The sequence below is a fragment of the Moschus berezovskii genome, chromosome 13 (assembly GCF_049115385.1).
Source record: "Moschus berezovskii isolate FMDL1 chromosome 13, NW_MosBer_1.0, whole genome shotgun sequence".
Taxonomy (NCBI): domain Eukaryota; kingdom Metazoa; phylum Chordata; class Mammalia; order Artiodactyla; family Moschidae; genus Moschus; species Moschus berezovskii.
Window position 1 is genome coordinate 76,134,322 of NC_142472.1, and position 14,953 is coordinate 76,149,274.

Below are 14,953 nucleotides of genomic sequence, written 5' to 3' on the forward strand. Positions count from 1 at the left end.
ATGACCTGTAGGCCTGATCGGTTTTCCCGTTGTAGTTTTGGAACCATAGCACCCTCGAGGTTGGTGTCTGTTAGGTCTTACTGACATGTTGTGGCAAAGCAGTACTATGTACCCTTACAGCAGAGGATGGCATAAATGGGAGGCAGGTTAGCCATCAAGTCCAAAGAGAGTGGGGACTCAGCCTTTTGATTTTAATCATTTGATGTGATGTGTAGGAGAGTTCTTGAGGAAAGAGAGTTGGGGTGATACCTGTCCACGCCTCGGCCTGCTGTCACTGCTTGTTTATGTATGCTCAGTTCTCAATTGTCCTTCTGCCCCTTCGAGTTATGGGCTACTTTTTTTTGTTCTTGAACACTGAAAGAAAAGGCAAAATGAAGTTCTTGCATGTATGAATTTCTAAGATTTTCTGCTTGGGAAACAAGGCTCTCATTACAGAGTTAGTAAGTCAAAGGCCTACAGCACTACCCCAGAGACAAGACTCCTGGCTCCAGCAAGTCCCTTCCACCCATTAACTTTAAAATCCTTAACAGGCTTACAGCCTTCCTGTGTCTTAGGTTCTTTATCTGTAAATAATCTATAGGGTCTTAAAGTTTAATTAAAAGTCCATGATTCTAAATAAGGAAGCATTTTTGCCTCTTGAAAGCATCTTCCTTTTTAGGAATGACACTGTTATAACAGAAGTCAGGTTTTTGAAAAGGTTCTAGTACTATTAATAGTTTTGCTTGCATTTTAAAGGATGTATTATCTAAAGTTTGTTTATCTGTTGCCTAACGATGTGGGATTCAGGATTTTGCTGAGCCACATGGCGTTCCTAATATACATGACTGTGTTACACAATGCCTAGTCTAAATACAGTAGGTTTATGGGTGAAGAAGGGAATTTTAAGAAGTGGTTTGGATGGCTTGCCTTAAAGTAACATGCTGAAGTACTGCTTCTCTTTTACCATTCTGTGCTATGAAAATTTATGACTCCAGAAAGTTAAAAAACTTCACTTTGAGCCTCTTAACGTACAGTCTACTGTCTCAGCTTGGGTAGTCTACTGTCTCAGCTTGGGTAGTCTACTGTCTCAGCTTGGGTAGTCTACTGTCTCAGCTTGGGTATTCATTGGTCCCACTTTCTTTCTAGGCTCCCATGTTCTTCCTCCCTGCCTGCTCCCTCCCCTCCTTCTTGGGTCATGGCAGTACAACCTGGAGTGCTAACCACTAAGCCACCAGGAAACTCCGACACTCCCATTTTCAGCTCTCAGATCTTCATTCCTTCTGTAGTTATCCTTTTGTTTCTTCAGAATGTACTTTTTTTCCTCTTAGCATTTGTTTTACTTTTTGAGGTTTAGTCTTGGAGTACGTTTTTTTCCTTAGATTCTTCATCTTTTCTGAGTGTGTGTGTGTGTGTGTGTGTGTGTTGCTGCAGTCGTGTCCGACTCTTTGCGACCCTGTGGGTTGTAGCCCATCAGGCTCCTGTGTCCATGGAATTCTCCAGGTTGCCAATCCCTTCTCCAAGGGATCTTCCCCACCCAGGGATTGAGCCCACATCTCTTACATGGAAGGCAGGTTCTTTACCACTAGCACCACCTGGGAAGCCCCTCTCTTTTCCTAATTTCTGTAATTACTTGCACTTTGATGACTTCCCAGAATTTTGCTGTTTTCAAAGAATCTTGAATGGGATAATCTGCTTCTTTAAATTTTGCTATAATCTCTTTAGGGAACAACAGACTGGTTCCAAATAGGAAAAGGAATACGTCAAGGCTGTATATTGTCACCTTGCTTATTTAACTTATATTCAGAGTACATCATGAGGAACGCTGGGCTGGAAGCACAAGCTGGAATCAGGATTGCTGGGAGAAATATCAATAACCTCAGATATGCAGATGACACCACCCTTATGGCAGAAAGTGAAGAGGAACGAAAAAGCCTCTTGATGAAAGTGAAAGAGGAGAGTGAAAAGGTTGGCTTGAAGCTCAGCATTCAGAAAACAAAGATCATGGCATCTGGTCCCATCACTTCATGGGAAATAGATGGAAAAACAGTGGAGACAGTGTCAGACTTTATTTTTTTGGGCTCCAAAATCACTGCAGATGCTGATTGCAGCCATGAAATTAAAAGACGCTTACTCCTTGGAAGGAAAGTTATGACCAACCTAGATAGCATATTAAAAAGCAGAGACATCACTTTGCCAACCAAGGTCCGTCTAGTCAAGGCTATGGTTTTTCCTGTGGTCACGTATGGATGTGAGAGTTGGACTGTGAAGAAATCTGATTGCCGAAGAATTGATGCTTTTGAACTGTGGTGCTGGAGAAGACTCTTGAGAGTCCCTTGGACTGCAAGGAAATCCAACCAGTCCATTCTAGAGGAGATCAATCCTGGGTGTTCATTGGAAGGACTGATGCTAAAGCTGAAACTGCAATACTTTGGCCACCTCATGAGACGAGTTGACTCACTGGAAAAGACTCTGATGCTGGGAAAGGTTGGGGGCTGGAGGAGAAGGGGACGACAGAGAATGAGATGGCTGGATGGCATCACCGACTCTATGGACATGAGTTTGAGTGAACTCCGGGAGTTGGTGTTGGACAGGGAGGCCTGGTGTGCTGTGATTCATGGGTTCGCAGAGAGTCGGACACGACTGAGCGACTGAACTGAATCTCTTTAGGTGACTATACCAACAGGTTTGAAACATCAGGGTCAGTTTTGGTAATTTGCTGTCATGTGTCCTAACCATTCAGAATCACTAACTATTAAGTTCAGTCTTTAACAAAGGCAGTTAGTGGCTGCTTTAATAACCTGGTTTCTTTATCTTTATTTGGAGTGAAGAAGATGGGTTTGTACTAATAACTATTATAGTTTCCCCTGACGCCGCATTTTCATTCCTTTGATTTCTGGTGGTCACTAACTGCAAAACATCGAATCTTCTTTGCTGTTGTCTCCCTGAGTCTGGAAAAACTTGTATGTTCTTAGCAGGTTAATTATATAGGATAAAGGAAGAAAATAATTGACCTGTCCTAAATAAATTGTTTAGATAAATTTCAAGTGGACATTTAAAATGAAGTTATGTCACTGTACTATTATGAATAGTTTAGATAGACATTTTAATTCAATACTGAAATATTTTTTGGCTCTCCTTTCCTATTTTACCTTTCTCTCCTTCCCCAGTTATCTACACGTCAGATTAGGTCATTGATCTGAGAGATACATCAGATACATCAGAGCAGTATTGCCTATTAAATGACCCCTCTGATCTGCCCAGTGAACTTTCATTTTATGGAGACCTTCGTTATCCAAATTAGAGTGCGTGTTTCTGACTTGTTGCTATTACTGACATTTCCAAAAACAGGTGAACATTTCTGGGTGTTTTGTGTGTGTTTTTGTTTTGTTACTCGAGCTGTTTTTTTTATTTGTACGAGCTAGCTATAAACAGTTTACCTTTATACTTTTGCCTGCTCTTTTACCCCCATAAGAGTTATGGATATCTTGATGACCGTGTCCTCCATCCAAAAAAAATTATATACATATATATACATATCCATTATCTCTGCATTGGAGTAACCATGGGGGAGGAAATATAAAAGCTAAAAGAACAAAATAGTGATTTCTGTTCCAGGAGGGTCCCATGCAGTTGTTATCTTCTGCCGCACCGTGCACATGTGGGATCTTAAGTTCCCCGAAAGCAGGGATCAAAGCTGTACCTCCTGAAATGGAAGTGCGGTGTCTTAACCACCGGAATAGCAGGGAAGGCCCCATGTGTAGCTCTAGATAAGAGGGGTTTGTCAACGTTGATCCGGTTTCTTTTGTCTCCATCAGTGCATATTCTCGTAAAATAATCTTACACTTACCACAAGATTTTACTTTGGAAACACTCAGGAACTTGTGGGTAAATCTGAAATAGTGATTTACTCAAAAGGGTGACTACTGGGGGCTACACTTCCGATTTGCTTCTGAAATGAATTTAACTCTTAGCCTCTCTTCCTCCCTCAGTAAACTTATCCCCCCAAATCAGCTAAAAGCATACACATTGCTAACCTGTGAGGGCAGTAACAGTGGTGGCTGTTCAGTACTAGGGCTTTTCATGGGCCGAGTGTGTTCTGTCCATACTGTCTTGTGAAGTAGTGCCATCCTGTCAGATCAGAGAAACCAGGCCCAAGTTAAGCTCTTTACCTAGTTCATGCCACTGATGAGCGATGGAGCTGGAATTGAACCGAGCGAGGCGCATCAGACTGCAGTTCCCATGCTTTTTACAGCTGAATGAATTGCGTGACTGAGTGATTTTTATTAATGCATCAAGTGTCTTGACAGTGAAGCAGAGAATGTGCAAGTTGAAATTTTAAATTCTTACACATGGACTGGGAAGTATATTTCTTAAAGATCAGAGTATTATCATCAGTTTCTTAAGTAGGAAAAGTTACTAGGAGTCTAGATCTCTTACCCTTTGTAGAGGTAATTACAAGCAAGTGGTCCTGACTTTTGTGGAAGATTTTTATTTTCTCAAATGCAGATAATTACAGAGAAACAAGATATGCTTACAGCTGTACAGTTGAATGGAGACTAGCACATTATTCCTGACATATTCTTGTTCATTAAACTTGGGAGCTCACACTAGTTTTCCTTGTTCAAATGCTAAAATTGTCTTAAGGTTTTTCTCCTACCTAGTTACGTGTATTAGGATCAGTGAATCCCTGATTTTTTCGGTAAAATTGGAATGATTCAGATTTAGTCCATTTGTTCCAATCATGTTAGCATTTTATATATGTTCTGAATTTTGGCTTGTCTGGAATTGTCCAAATGTTACCTTTGCTGTGCTTTCAAATTTGATATTTTTAACTCTTACGTATGCATTGAAACTTCTCATACATAATCTCATTGACTTTATTTTCTCTTACAAGGTTCAGTTATAAAAAAGATGTTTCAAAAACAGTATTGTTGGCCCCAAAATGATTTTTTTATATTTAGTAAGTTTAATAAGTATAAAATAGCCACCAAAGAATGAGCTCTTTAAGTAACCCATCAAAGTAAATATTGACAACTGTTATTTATGGGTAAGTAAATTTACGTTTTCTTCTAAGACTTCAAGGCTGGTATGTTTTTAGTAAAATGCTCATGAGTGTGAAAACCCTTCTATCTGCCGTTTCTGCAACAGCAGCTCCCCGACGGCTGTTGAAGTTGTCATGTTCAGTAGAAGGAAGCTTGAGCTGTCTGCCAAGTGGGGCTGGTTCCCCGCATTCCCCACTCCCGTGCGTTTCACCTGAGGGGCGGGAATCAGCAGTCATCTTCCAAATCTGAGATCCCCAAATCTGCTGTTTGTTGATATTTTGCAACTTGTCAACAGCCCCTTCTCAAATTCCTCTTCAGTAATTTTGCCCTTTTAAAACTGTTTCAAGAGCCTTGTGTCATTCAGAAGTTCCTACATGTCTTCATGGAGGAAGATAAGAATAAAATAGTCTTCAATGCTTATAGATGGGCATTTGCAACTATACACAGTACAACTCTGAAAGCTGTTATACATACTATGTGCTCGGTGCTCCGTTAAGTGCATTAAGTGGGAGTACTGCACAGTGCGGGAGACCGCCTGCTTGAGATCAGACCTGGCTACGCTGCTTACCAGCGGGCCAGTGCTTAATGTCTCTGCGCCCCAGTCTTCCTGTTTATGAAACTGGGCTAATACCCACCTTGTGGGCTTTGATGGGTTGAAGGTGTTAATTCTACAACTATTTATCCTAATCCAGATGGTTCTAAAAACTAAACTTGTGTGTGTGTGACTCAGTGGTTAAAAATAAAATCTAAACTTACAATATGAATAGTCATATATTTTGCTGCAGAAATATTCATTAGTTCACAGAATGCTAATGCTACTGCAGATCCTGCAGAGGTTATTACAGAATACATAATATATCTATATTACATTCTGAAATTTCTGAATTCACAAACACATCTGGCCCCAAAGTATTTGAATCGGGTTATATGTACTTATATATGTAAAGTGCAGAGAGCGGTTGCTTAATGTTGCGGATAACATCAGTATCTTACATGCATATAGGCTGAGAGGTTTAAATACTATTGAAAGCCTTTCCAACTTCAGTCCTTCAAGATTCAGGATTCTGTCTGAAAACGTGTATCAGCTAGTTAAAAATAATTAGTGTAATTAAAAAAAATTATAGCAAGAGCATAAAAGTTGATCAAAAAACTTGTATTTTGAATCAGTAGTTATTTTAATTTACTTAAGCAGAGCTTAAATATGCACATGTTGTCAGCACTACTTTAAAAAGAATCATAAAGTGTGGCCAGAACATACAGACTATATGTAGACTGTTAAGGGACTTCCTTTCAGAAGTTCTTTACTTTTAATTCCATTTTAATTTAAATCTCAAGACAGAATAAAACTTATTAGGGCTTATAAAAGCAAGTTGCAAGATCACAGCACTTGGAGCCCACAGATTCTGTCCTGTTATTTCCATCCGTGTACAGAGGCTGACATTTGCTTTTTGCAAGTGTTAGTTCATTGGTCTGCTCCCTCTGTCCCCTGCTCCCTGCCCCTCAGACCGTCAGTGGGGAGCAGACTGTGCAGTACCTTGTATATACCCTGTATACTCAACTGTAGACTCAAGTTCAGGGGGCCTCTCTCTCAACTACCACTTTTTGTCAATCATTTGTACTCTAGCATTGATGTTTTCTGTGACCCATTTTACTATAGATGAACACTTTGCTAATTTAGCTGGTTTAACGTAGTACCTATAAAATATGCTAAGAAATTGAATGAATTTTCTTGGAATTACTACTTAACTATTTTGCTGTTTATTAGTTGCAAAATGATCAGTTTGTTTTAACTACCACAGAGGTAACTTTTATAGCAGAAGGGATGCTAAAACACGAGTCTGAAATCTTAAAATCCCTAATTTGATGTTCATAATGGTGTTTTGAGGACAAGTGGCTTAACCCTTCTGAACTTTTTGCCCCGGATGCTGATTACCTGTCAGGGCTGTGAGGGCTTAGTTGTCCTGACTCAAAGTGTGTGGCCAACAAATGGCAGTGAAGTGTGACGTCCTGGATTTTTTTTTTCCCCTCAGTGCTGTTGAGTATTGGAATTCCTAAAAAGAAGGTAACAAATCTGTTACCTGTGCTGTTCAAGGGCTTCTGTAATTCAGCCTCAGCCGTAAATATATAAATCTTTTCATTGTATCTCTCACTGCTTCACGGTGTGCTTAGGATCCAGGCACACAGGAATAGTCTAGGGGTTTGCATACTTTTTGTGTAAAGGGCCATATAGTGAATATTTAGACTTTGTGTGCCACATAAAGACTAGTGCATGTTCTTCTTGTTTTTAGCTTGCGGACTTCTGCTGTCTCTCAATATCCCATGTGTTTTTACCCCTTCCACCCAACCTGGAAAGCCTGTTTCCTACTGTTATGTCAAAACTGATCTCCCATGCTGCCTCCAGGAAAGCTGTGTAATCGTGTGCCACTCTGTCCACCACTGACTTTGCAACAGTTGTATTGGGTTATTTGCTTATGGTTGAGGCACCTGTTAGAGCCATTCATAGAGCAAACCAAAACCACAGTATCGTGTGAACACGTTTGAGAGTTTGATCTGTCTATCAAGTCACTACAGTTGGCTCCTTTCTTCGCTCATGTGACTGGGCTGCTTTGGGGAGGGTGGCGCGGGCTGGCTTCCAGGTTTGTGTCTGCAGTACTTCCCTGGTGCATAGAGAGGAAGCCTTCACAATTTGGTAAATGGTCTTCGTGTTGCACGCTGCACAGAGAAATGTCCTCATTTTGCTCTCTTCATTCTTTAAGTGTCCTCAGTTAGAATACTCTTGTGAAGTTGCCCGTTCCACCCCCTCACTGCCACTCCAGCTGTGATGTGGAGGTGTCCCGTTGGTGCCTTTTTGAGGCGCCTCCCGGAGTTTCACTGGTCCTGGGTTAGTTGTGTAGTTGTGTGTCCTGCTCATTGTTCACCCACTGTTGGATCTTTGATGCAGAGCACAATGCCTTTCCCGTAGTAGCCATGCCAGTGTTGGAACTGTCATTTCACACCAGACTAAGCAGTTTTAAAAAATTGTACTTTGTTTCTAATATGTGACCTTGATATTATTTATTCATCTGCATATAAAATAGTGGTTTTTAAAATAGATGATTAACCTCTGGTCATGAGAACTAAATCTGGTTTGTTCTTTGGTAATCTTTATCACTAGAGGGAATAGCACTTACGTAACTAATCGAAAACCATGTGATATTCAGGTATTTTGTGATTAATTTTAAGTTTTAGTTTCCTTTTTTCTCCCCTCAGTGTTTTAAAACCAAAATATGTGGCTTTCCTAAAAGAAAAACATTTTCTTTCTTATTAGGTTAGTTACTCTTTGAGAAGAGATTTTGAGACCAAGAAACTTAGGTAGAGTAAAAGAGACCAGTTTTACGAATCCAGGAATTGTGTGGAGATATGCACAGGTCTGGAAACCAAGAGTGAATCAAGCAGTTTCATTTATAAGCATACCAACTTCTGGAGGGGAACATTTGAACTGCTTACTAGTACATTTTTTTCTGGAAAACCCCCAAAGAAATGCTGAGATACTGAATACTATATGAACCTCTTTGGTGAGAGTTGAATACTTTATTTTTGTAAACAATATTAATACCTTTGCGGTCTTTCTGTCAAAAGCCATATTTTTTTTCTTGGAGTGGGTTTTCACTTTAATATAGGTAATAGAATAGTATATAGAATAATATAGATAAGTGAAAAATTCATGTACCTGGATTCATACCCATTCTCATCAACGTTGAAGGCCAGGTATGTGCCAGACACTGTTTCCAAACCAGGGGGATGCACTGGTGAAGGAATTCTCTGCATTTATGGAGCCTAGCTCATGGGGGAAATAGGCAGAGTGTATGTTAATGATGTTACCTGGATGCTAAGGGAGAAAACTGCATATGCAAAGAGGACAATCGGTGGTTGGCTGTGGTTGAGGCTTGATGTAGGAGCCCAGTTGAGAACTCAGTGAGCAGGTGATGCCTAAATACAGACTTGAAGGAAGTGGAGGGAGCCGGGAAGATACTTGAGAACCAGCACTGCCAGTGGAAGGAGGTAGGAGGAGCAGGGGCTGCTGGGGAGGCGGGGAGGTGGGGAGGAGGCAGGGCTGGAGCCGGGCGCAGGGAGTGAGGGGAGATTGGGTGGGTGGAGGTGTTGGGCGGCTCCATCACCTAGGGCCTCGCGGGTGGTCCTGGTGAGGCCATGGTAGCTAATGCCAGGGCCCGCCCCAGCTTAATGTAAAACTCTGTTCTCAGTGCTGTCACAGTTTATGTCTTCAATTTTTATTAACTGTACATGCAGTCAAATCAAATGTAGTTTATAAATCTAACAGGGATTGCAGTGGAGTTTTACTCTGAACACCTGATGATGTGAATGAATTTGAGTTACAGTTTATGACTTAATGGGTATATGTGAAATCCTTAGGTTCAATATTTTATTGAAATATTTATTTCTGTTCTTTTCACATTACAGGTGATATTACATTTTAGTTTAATCTTTGTTTAGCAAAGCTGTTTTCTGTTCTGGAATCTAAATATAGAAGACTAGATACTGAGGTGAAATTGGGTTAATTAGAACAACTGATTATGAACAGAAACTTAATAAGTATGGTATAGGATTAGATGTTTAACAGAATTGTCAAAGATCAGCAGGCATGTTTTTATGGGCCATCTGGCAAGACTGGAAGTAGTTTTGGTATCTATACGCCCTTAAACATGTATTTGCATTCCATTCCTTGTCAACATGGAACAAAACAAAAATCAGAATTTTAGAGCCAGAATGAATCTTAAATACTAACTAGTCTAAATCTTTAGTTTTACAAAGGAATTTTTTCCCAGACACACTCATATACTTTTTTCTTCATAAGTGTTCTTTCACTTACACAGATAGAATTTGACTTACATAAAACTTAAGCTTTTTACCCCAGTCTTGATCTAATCTTTTGACAATTGTCCCAAATGCCAGGCAACTAAAAATTACAGCGTTGGGAAGGTATTCTGTATAAGCTTGAGGGTGAACAACCTTTGCCTGGGAAGCTTGTTTCTTAGAATGTAGGCTTTCACTGCTTTCCTCCCGAGATTTGAATCAGTAGGTTTGTAGGGCCCAGTAAATCTTTTTGTTGTGACCTGGTGACTTCAAAGTATGTGACCTGGGACCTTACCCTTAAAAAAGTGATTTCATGGAATAAAAGATTAAAAGGTGATGTTATTAGTGCTCTTCATCTCTGATGTCTTTATTTCGAAAAATTATAGAGACAGGTGAAAAGCTACTTGGGATTTGTTCTTTTGAAGAATCTGTTTCCCTCTAACGTAGATGTGAGGCAGAGGAGAGGTGCTTAGTGATTATTTTTGTTCCTCTGTCAGCAGCACCTTAGTCATCACGATACAAGTCACTGAATCCATATAACCATGTGGTGTTGCACATGATGAACATCTTTTTCAGTCAAGTGAAGCAAATTGAGACCATTTGGACAATATGCTATTTATCGTTGCTGAGATACTATTAAAATTGAGTAGAGAATACTAGAATAGTCAGTATCCATGGAGTATATAAGGAATATCATAGTATTGATTTAAATAAGGCAACTTCTTTAGCAACTGGAATATTCTCAGATGTTGTATGATTACACATAGGTGCTAAATGAATTAAAAATACAATGCTGGTTGATTAAGTCAAGTAGAACGTGTGTTAAGGGAGAGCTTTCTGGAGTGGAGATCTTTTTCACTTTGTAGTTGTATAGTTTCCTTAGTACCTTCTAGGCAGGAGTATGTTTTTAATTAAAGAGAAACCACTTGTCTTTAAAAGCATAATTTCCTGCTGAGAGAAAGTTTATGCTAGGTAAGTTTATTCCAGGTCTTTGACTGTGACAGTATAAAGTAAATCCATTATAAAAAAGATGGATAATGGTCTACATTAATGAAATAAATAGACGGTTGAAAAGAAAATTTTTGGTAAATAGTCCACACCTTGGGAAGCTGAAGAACAGGAAGCTAAGGAAATCATGTTTTTAAAAAATTGCAAGTAAATGTGCAAATATAATGCTGGTTTTAAGAAAAAGTGTATAGAGAGTACTTCTTCCAGACTATCTCATTGCTATTAAGATTTTTGCAGCCGTGTTACAGATGAGAAAAAGGAGATTGATTCAATTGCAGAAATGTGATAAGAGAATTTTTGCACAGGAGCAGGCTCAGAAAAAACAGCAATGTGACATGTAACGTCTGTAAAGTTACTAGTGAACTCATAGAAGGAACTTATAGTGGGGTATGCTTCTTAAAACAGATGGTTTTTAATAATTTGGTGGTTAACCTACGGACTTATTTATAGCTTTGTTACTGATCTTTATCAATCTATGGTGATAACATAGATCCTAATAAAGACTGACTTGTATATTTGATTTAAAAACTATTAAGACATGGTAAAGGTTCAGTAAGCCAAAACACCTTAGAAAATACCATTAGCTATTTGCTAGGTTAGGTTATATCAATACATGTGTAAATACAGATGTACTTACCTTTACACAGTAAGCACCTAAAAATTGTATGTAAATTGGTAACTTTTGAATGTAAGCATTTTAAATAAAATCTGTGGTTGAGTCCCTTTATTGTTAAAAGTTAGTCATCAATAACTTAAACCAGTTCTGTACATTTGATTGTAACATACTGGGCTTTTTCAAAGTGAAACTGTATATGCATATAAAATACGAGCATGCATATATATGTACAAAAGCCCTTAAAACAAATTCAGCTTTCTTTTATATACAGCAAAACTCACTCTGCTTGTGAAGCGTTTTTGCTGAAGTTTGCATAGTTGACTCAAATCTGCATCTTTCTGTCTGCATATACTACTAGGGCTGTCTGCATGTAGATGTTTGTTGACTCCCTCCTTCCTCTCAATAAGTCAGTCAACTTAAGAGAAAACGTGATGTTTCTATAAAATGTACATAAAACAAATCAGCGTATTCAGCTTATGCAGAAATAAAAATTATTCCAGTCACACAAGGAATTTCTACTTTGTAAAAATGTAGCTTGTATTTCAGACTGTAATAAAATCTGGTATAAGAACAACTGTTGAGTGGGTTAAGTGATTATTCTGAATATATTTGCTTTTTTTAGTGTCAATAGTTGCTTGAGGTGATGGTGGGAAGGATGAGGTTAAGCAAGCTTTTAACGTTACAGAGGAAGTTTGTTCAATGAGATATGTTAATGTGATGTGGATCACTTACTGAAACCCAGCAGTACTGTTTCTTCATTTTCTCCACTGACACAGCAGCACCAATCACATCTAAGACTATGAGTCAAGATGGGACTTGAGGACCTTGAAAATGAACCTGTGATGTCCGTAAGGATTGGTCTACCTCACCACTGAGGATTAGCTAAAGGATAGGTCTAGATTCAGCACTGCAAACTGGGCAGCATTTGCAGCTTTTGGACTGACCAGGTCAGAGGTACCTTAGAGATTAGGAGCAGTTTGTGAAAAGTTTGTATTCTGCAGTGTCCTCTCTCCCTTAACCAAATATTCTTCTTTGTACACTCGATTCTTCTCTTTCAAAGTAGACCTTTAGTTTTTTTAATTGAAAAATTTGAGTCTCTTTGTCATTCCTGCATTTAATCCAACTCTGACTTTCCCCTCTGTCCTTAAAAAGCTCAAAGTTTTGGCTCAGATGGTAAAGAATCTGCCTGTAATGTGGAAGACCTGGTCTTGATCCCTGGGTTGGGGAGATCCCCTGGAGGAGGGCATGGCAACCCGCTCCAGTATACTTGCCTGGAGAATTCCATGGGCAGAGGAGCCTGGTGGGCTACAGTCCATGGGGTCACCAAGTTGGACACAACCAAGCAACTACACTTTTTCTTTTTCGTCCTTAAAACATCCATTTTTTTCCCCACTATGTTGACTTCCTTAGGTGTTGAGTGACTTTCATAACAGCATAATCCCATTAAGTAATTTATCCACCTACATTTCATTTACTTGTGGTGCTTTGAAGCGGGAGCACGTTTTCAAGAGGCCGCCTTCCTTCCGTCATGACCCGCTGTCCTCCTCGCTAGGTCTGGCACCCTTCATTTCTCACATGGAAAGTTTCCAAGGGGCTCCATGTGAAGTGGAAACGACAAGCCCCCTCCTTGCCCAAAACCTTTCATTGGTTTCCTTTTCCTTGTGTGTGTGTGTGTTCTGTAGCTAGTCGTGTCTGACTCTTGGTGACTCTGGACTGTAGCCCTCCAGGCTCCTCTGTCCATGGGAATTTCCGGGCAAGAGTGCTGGAGTGGGCTGCCATTTCCTCCTGTTCTTCTTCCCCCAGTAAACTCAAAATTGACATGCAATATTGTTTGAAGCTTCTGCCTCTGTTTCCATCCTGACACGCCTGCCTCAGCCTGAATGCTCCGTTTCCCTGCTTAACCACATAGCCTCACGCCTCTACCGGAACTGCTCCCTCTGCCTGGAATGCCCTGCCTGTCACCGCCTGGCCGACTCCTGCTCATCCTCAGAGACCCACTGAAGGCCTTCTCTTCCCCAGAAGCCCAGTGCTCCCAAGTCTGTCAAGGCCTTTGGGTGTACTGAAGCCCAGTCATCTGCCTCATGAGACTGCAAGCACTTGTGGGGTGGGATCCCTGACTGTCGTTTTTCCTCTTTGATGTGCAGAGGCAAGGGCGTACAGGCTGCTGGCTGGTGAGGGGGAGGTTGTGTGCAGAGCCATTGGCACTGACTTGCTTAGCACAGGGACAGCCATTTTGAAAATGTAAGATTTGCTGCTGCCTGAACCGTGTGACCACACACATCAGTGTGTGTCTTTCCTTCATCTCTTTTTCCTCCAAAGACCTAACTTGCTGCTCATCCCATTTAATGTAGGTATATGAGTGTTCATCTGATAACAAGTTTGAGAACTAGATGTACAGTAGTAAGGTATCTTCAGACTGTGGGGCTGTTGTGGTATCACAGCCTTTCATCTCTGAACCGTTGCGTTGTTTTGGAAAACTTATTTTCTTTAGGAAGGTATTTAATCTCTTAAAAGTATTGAGAGTCAAAACTAAAATGTCAAAAATGAAATACCTGTTCATCTTCCTGATCTAATCTCTCAATTTTTAAAGACAGTCCTTGGTCCTGAGATTCTTTCTGTCATTATAAGTAAGCCATTCCTCCTCAGCCATGTCTATCAGACAGCGCTGCCTGCCGTGTTACTAGGAGAGTGACTCACTGGTAATTGAACTATGTCAGCAGCCCGACTTGTACTGCAAAGGTAGAAATCATTATGCTGCTTCAAGCCCTAAGACCACTTAACTGAAAGCAGATTGAAAGGGGTGTGAAGACCTGGTTTTCAGAACGTCAGTGAAAGTGCTTCCCCACAAGTCTGGCGAGCCGTGGACTGCACTTTTCTCCTTTATCCTAGCGCTCTTTCCCGGGCGCGACTCGTAACAGGGCAGCCTCCTGTTACCAGGATTTCCCGTGCGCTGCCCCCTTCAGGGTTATGTTTACTCAGGTAGATTTCATCAGATATCTCATTTTCCCTTTGTTGTCTCTTATTTTTATCTGGGAACTCTGGGGGCACATTTGCAAGACGAGGAAAGGACAGTAAAGAGTAAGAACAACTGAGGAATTCTGAGCAAGTAACACAAGACAGTCGTTTTAGTCAGTGACTTGATTTTAAAGGAACTCAAGTGTGCAGTTGAGATCTTTGATATACTGTAAGTAATTTTTCATGATTATTTCAAAATAGCTTGGTAAGGAAGGCTTAAAAGCAGACCTTCCTGGCAAAGAAAAGCAGAAAAATAGCAAGTAATAAAAGGATTATTATGATATTTTGGACTTAAAACTACCCTCTCAGTACATTTGCAATTCTGAATAAAGTTCTGTAAAGCAGTTGAAAAGTATTCTGTTCAGTGTCTCGAGTAACATTGCTCAGATGGAACATAAAATACTTTATGGTCCCTTTAGCTTCAAGATGCCCCAAGCTTTGG